This window comes from Echinops telfairi, unplaced genomic scaffold (assembly GCF_000313985.2).
Source record: "Echinops telfairi isolate 266 unplaced genomic scaffold, ASM31398v2 ScPeMD7_18;HRSCAF=68, whole genome shotgun sequence".
Taxonomy (NCBI): Eukaryota; Metazoa; Chordata; class Mammalia; order Afrosoricida; family Tenrecidae; genus Echinops; species Echinops telfairi.
This window is the reverse complement of record NW_022103915.1, coordinates 89,123,261-89,129,413: the sequence shown is the minus strand read 5'-3', so window position 1 is coordinate 89,129,413 and position 6,153 is coordinate 89,123,261.

Here is a 6,153-nt window from a genome sequence, read left to right as displayed (position 1 = left end):
CAATGATTAATGTACAACGCCCCCCCCCCTATATCACCCTAAGGGGACGAACAACAGAAACATGGGTGAAGGGAGACAGCAGATGGTCTAAAATATGAAAATAAAAGTAATTTATAAATCATCAGGGGTTCATGAGGGAGGGAGGGGAAAAAAGTAGAGCTGACTGACACTAAGGGCTCAAATAGAAAGAAAATGTTTCGGAAATGATGACGGCAACATATTTACAAAGGTTCTTGATACAAATGGTGTATGGATTGGCATAAGAACTGTAACAGCCCCCAATAAAATGATTTACTAAAATTAGAAAAAAAAGAAAGCTGTGCTAGTTATATAAACTACAAAAGACAAACCCATTGCTCTTGAGTCGATTCCAAACTATGGTGGCCCTGTGTGTTAACAAAGTGGAACTGCCCTATAGGACTTTTTGGATACAGTCTTTATGGATACAAGCACATTGTCAGGCCTTTCTTCCATAGTGCTGCTGGGGTGTGGGATGGGATTTAAACTTCTAACCCTCAGTTTGGTGGTCAAGTTCAAACTATTTGTGCCAGCAAGAGACCTAAAAGACAAAGAAGCCAACTCATGTGATTTCTAGGAGCCTTGGTAGTGTAGTTGTTATGTGTTGGGCTGCTAACTGCAGGGTCAGCAGTTTGAAACCTCCAGCTGCTTCTCAGGAGAAAGATGAGACTTTCTATTCCTATAAAGAATTCAGTCTCAGAAACCCACAGGAAGCAGTTCTACCCTGTGCTACAGGGTTGCTGTGAGTTGGCCCTAACTCAATGGCAGTGTGTTTGGTTTGAAATATACCGTATGGCTTCTTACAGTTTCTTTACTAAGAACTATAAGAAGTTCTTTGTTAAAAACTATAGAAGGGGCATCAAAATTTAATATAACTTTTCTATTATTTTTTAGTTCAATTTTTTTCATGGAACCCCTTTATATTTGTTCAAAAGCACAAATAAAAATTTAATATTTATTTCTGAATCTCAGTATTCCCATTATTTTCCAATTTGAGTTTAGTCCAGGGGGAGATATACAAGGAAGTTTTCAAACTGCTCACTTACCCATTTGGTTAGAATCCAAAGGCCAGGCTGTTACATGAAAAACAGAGTCCTGTAAAAATAGATGATGACCACATCAGATCACCAAACGGAGCATCCCTAGACTACATCATTCTGTAACATCCTTCCACAATTTCCTATAAAGATGGTGTGAAGCAGTGTCTGGCCTCCTCTACCTTTACATACAGGAGAAAGACTAAAAACCAACAGCCCCTGAGAATGGGGTGGAAAGGGGGAACCGATGACAAGGATCTACATATAACCTCCTCCCTAGGGGACGACAACAGAAAAGTGGGTGAAGGGAGACGTCAGACAGTGCAAATACGACAAAATAATAATTTATAAATTATCAAGGGCTCATGAGGGAGGGGGACCAGGGAGGGAGGGGAAAAATGAGGAGATGATGCCAGGGGCTTAAGTGGAGAGCAAATATTTTGCGAATGATGAGGGCAATGAATGTACAAATGTGCTTTACACAATTGATGTATGTATGGATTGTGTGTGATAAGAGTTGTATGAGCCCCTAATAAAATGATTAAAAAAAACAAACCAACAGCCCACAGGTAATTCCTGAGGTAAAGGTCAGGTATGTCTTTTTACCAAATCTGACAGTAACTCTCCCTCCCTGAGCACTCTCTCCTGGGAATTCATTGGAAGGTCACAAGGGATCACAGATAATACTCACTATTATGGTGTTAATTTGGGACTTTTGACAGGTTAGAATTCAGGATCAGAAATGCCCGGGATAGAGTTCTCCATTCAGAATAGTCTCTTCTCAGTTTTGCTCCAGGCTGCCCTGACCTGAAACCTGTACAAAGCGGTTTTAGCTCAGCAATTAAGTACCTACTTCGTCAGTAAGCCATGGCCTAAAGGCACTCAGCTTTAGTTCCTGGGTCAGCAAACTTCACTCTTCTAACCGTTCTACCAGCAAGCCTCCTGCCCACAGGTGCTCTATGGGAGGGAAGTCCACTTGGCCATCTCCTCCTGGTCTCCTGTTCTCTGTCTCCAGAATTAAGAAGTCACATTCCACTCCTGGATTTTTTTTCATGATGATAATAAGATCCCTTTTTTCTGTCTCTGGATGGCTTATTTTAAACCTAGCAGGATGGCAAGGCTGACCAATCCTCTTGTTAGGGCTCCAAACACCTTATAAACACGTCATATGCATCATCCTATCCCACAAGGGTGGCATTATTAGTAACATTATTAGCAAGCTAGCCAACCCTCTTAATGGGCCAAAACACCTCACACTTGCATAGTTCTACCCAATCATTGGGTAGGAATTAAAAGGACTATAAGGACGATGGCAAAAAGGACATATACTGCACTGCCAAATTACATCATTACGTTACTGCCACACCACTGAGTTTCATGACCCAATCAATTTGGCACAGGATAACATAGAATAGCAAACCTTGCAGCCAGCATTACTCTTGCCTACCACCCAGACATTCATTACTACTAGATAGATGTACATAATGCACAAAAGTCAGATCAATCTTTTACGATTGTCATAAATGTGAAATAACAAGATAGTGAGGAGTAGGGATATTGATTGCTTGTTTAAAGTACCTCATGCAACTTAGAATCTTGTTACTTTAGAGCAGGGAGTGGGTCCATCAAAGGCCCTCGAAAGATCAATGGCAGTGAATGGCTTATGCCTCGTCAAAGAGAAGCAGTTCCAGCTGTCACCTTAGTGTCAAGTTAATTCAATGTTTGACCAGATATAGCAGGCTAATTTTTAAATTGATAACTTTGGATGGTCCAAAAATAATGCTATAAATATCCAAATGGCCCTTGGTGGAAAAATAGTTTCCCCATCCCTGCTTTAGAGCAATAGGATACTCTATAGGCCAGTGGTTTTCAATTCAATCTGCACAGTAGAACAGCCTGCCAAAAACAAACTCACTGCTGACGAATCAATGCTGACTCATAACGACCCTTCCATGGGTTTCTGAGACTGGGATGGGGGTAGAAAGCCCAGTCTTTCACAAGGAGCTGCTGGTGGTTTTGAACTGCTCACCATGTGGATTGCAGCCCAATATGTAACCACCATACCAGCAAGGCTCCTAGAATCACCTACCAAGTCCTAAAAAATACTGGTGGCCCAGCCTCACTCCAAATAAGTATATCAGAATCTTGGGAGGTGTGGCCTAGACATCAATATTTTTCAAGAACTTCTTAGATGATTCTCATGTGCACCCAGAACATATGATCACCCCTCTTCTAGGTTTATAATTAGGTCATTTTATTTAATAACATTTCTACTTTTTCTAACTTCAAATGTAGTACCTACACAATGCAGAAAACTAGGAAAAGTATGACATAATTTAAAAGGATAATCTAGAATTCTTTTGCTACATTTTTATATCATTTGTGTCTTTTTTATGTGTTTACGTGCATGAAAATAGGCCAAATATTACATATTTACAATTAACAAGAATATGACAGATTTCAGAGCTTTAAGTTGTCTTTAAAATCACCTACTAATAATGCTCTCATTATATAGATGAAGAAATTAAGGCCAGAAATCCCTGACACAAAGGGCTTCATTTTATTCGTGTGGAGTGAGTGTGGCACCGGTGAATTACTTAGTATGGCTCTACTAGCCATGGAGTCTACACTCACTGCTATGGAGTTGACTCTGATTACAGAGACCCGAGAGGACAGGGTAGAACTGCCCAGTGGATTTCCGAGACTGGCGATCTTTTATGAGAGCAGAAAGCCTCTTCTTTCACCCATGGAGCAGATTGTGGTTTCCAACTGCTGATTTTGTGGTTAGCATTCCAACCCATAAGCCATTAAGTAATGGCTAGCATATAGCACCAGGCGGCTAGCTATGATAAAGGAATAAATGATCTGGAGTTCATCACTGAGGTCAAAGGTACTTTGATTTGGTTATAGTTAGAACACCTTAATTCTAAGGAGAGAACTTTGAAAGAGAAGGAACATAATTTCAATGACCAACATAATGCTTTCAATGTTCACTTAAAAATTATGAAAGCATAATACAGAGGTTTGAAAATCAGACAAAACTGCATAAAAACTATTACCCGAATATAATATCATCTTATTTTGCTTTATTTTACATAATTTTAATTAGTCAGACCTTTGTATTATATTTCATTTACTAAACAGTTGCTCTTTTTCAATAATAGCTTAAGCATTATGGGATCCAAGATGATTAACATATAGCTTTGCCCTCTAGAAATTTAGGAAGGAGTTGGACTGGGGTTGGGGGAATGGGAGGCACATGCTCATGGAATAAGTCAACACATAAATACAGTGTGTTGACATGCTATCATGTCAAATATATTGAGACCAAAAAAGAAGCGAAATAAGGCCTCGTGCTTTGTGAAGCTCCGGGTAAACTTCAAAGGTTCATCAGACAACTCGGAAAAGGCAGAAAAGTAAAAAGCAAGAAAACAATCTACAAGTTGGGTCCTTGTATGATCAGTTATATACATTTTAGAATAGATTAGTGATTAATGGATTAGTAGAAACCTCCATTTGTGCTTTGCTCAAACAGTCTGTATGAACATACATTATTCTTTAAATTAGAAAACAAAATAGAGGTGGACATATTTAGTGTATTCAGATCATCACTAACTTCAAGAGTCCCAAGTCTTTTGTTTGGTTTACAAGGGCTTTTCCAGCCTTACCTCTCAACTATACTCTTCACAGCCCCAACTATAGTCACTTCAAAACAACTTTCAGGCAAAGAAATACAGATTTAAAAATAACAGTCTTCACACTGGCAATTTTTAAAATCACAAACTGGTGGAATATAAATGTTGCCAATTTCTAACATGTATTTTGCAATACATTAGTTTATTCATTTTTACTTAAAAGTTTATTTTAAAAATTAACAATTTTATTGCTATATCATTCTCATCATATATTCAATTGTTTACCCATTATTTAAATAAGTTTTGCATATAACATGAATGTTTAATGAAAAGTCCTTATAAATGGTCGTATGGTGAATATAAGAAGTAAATATTTAAAAATTGTGATGATTCTACAACTCTTGTTAATGACTGACCTATTGAACTGTATGGTTTATGAAATATATGCCAATAAATCTGTGGGTTTTTTTGTTTTTTTCCTGTTTTTAAGTTCATACTCTTTGATACACCAATTTCACTTTTGCAAATTTAACTTTAAGTAACCTGATGGTTCAATGATTAAGTGCTGTGAGTGAGACTAACCGCATGCTTGGTGGCTTGAATCTACTCAACACCACCTGAGAAAAAAGACCTGGTGACCGTGTTCTGAAATTCAGTCATGAAATCCTTCAGAACATTTCAACTCTGCACCGATGGTTCCCCAAAGGTTGGAATTGACAACTAACAGCAACAACAAAGGGATTCTTACAATAATGGTTAAATATGTGTGTTTAAAACACCAGAAGATAGTTAGATGTTCAATAAGTTATGATTTAGGTATGCAATTGAATTAAAACGTAACCATTGCAAATAATGGTATCGATTTCATGACATTAAGAGAGATCATGGATACTGTGGCAGGCACTCCCCACGAGCCTTTGGAGAGAAGCAGATTAGCCTTTTCCATAAGGAAATTGAAACATAAAGTGGTCACAGAATTCCACAGTGAAGCCAAGATTCAAAAGCAACCTGCGCTTCTTTCAACCTCACAATGCCGCTTTTGCATCTACACGGAACGGGCACCGCACTCCGTACTTCACGGGCTACGGTCCGAATTAAATAAATTATACGTAAATCTCCAAGAACACCGTAGCCATTCAATCCTCAGAAGCTAAAACACATTCGCTCCAAGTTACAGAACCAGTGGCGAAGCCTGGATGGAGAAAGAGGATTCGAATTTTGAGTTGCCGGGAGCAGGTGCGCGATCCGGAAGCTTTTCTCAACTTCCGGTCCACTCCGGCGCCGGGACTTCCGCTCGGTAAATCAGCGCCTCAAAAGTCGCTAAGACGACGCATCGACCCATTAAGAAGGAGGTGGTGCGCAGGAGTCACTTGTGGAAGCTCTGTCAGTCTTACCTTCCTGTTTTTAAAACTACAAGTCATTTAAAAAAAACCCAAAAGCCGCAAGTGTTGGGCCGGCTTAGG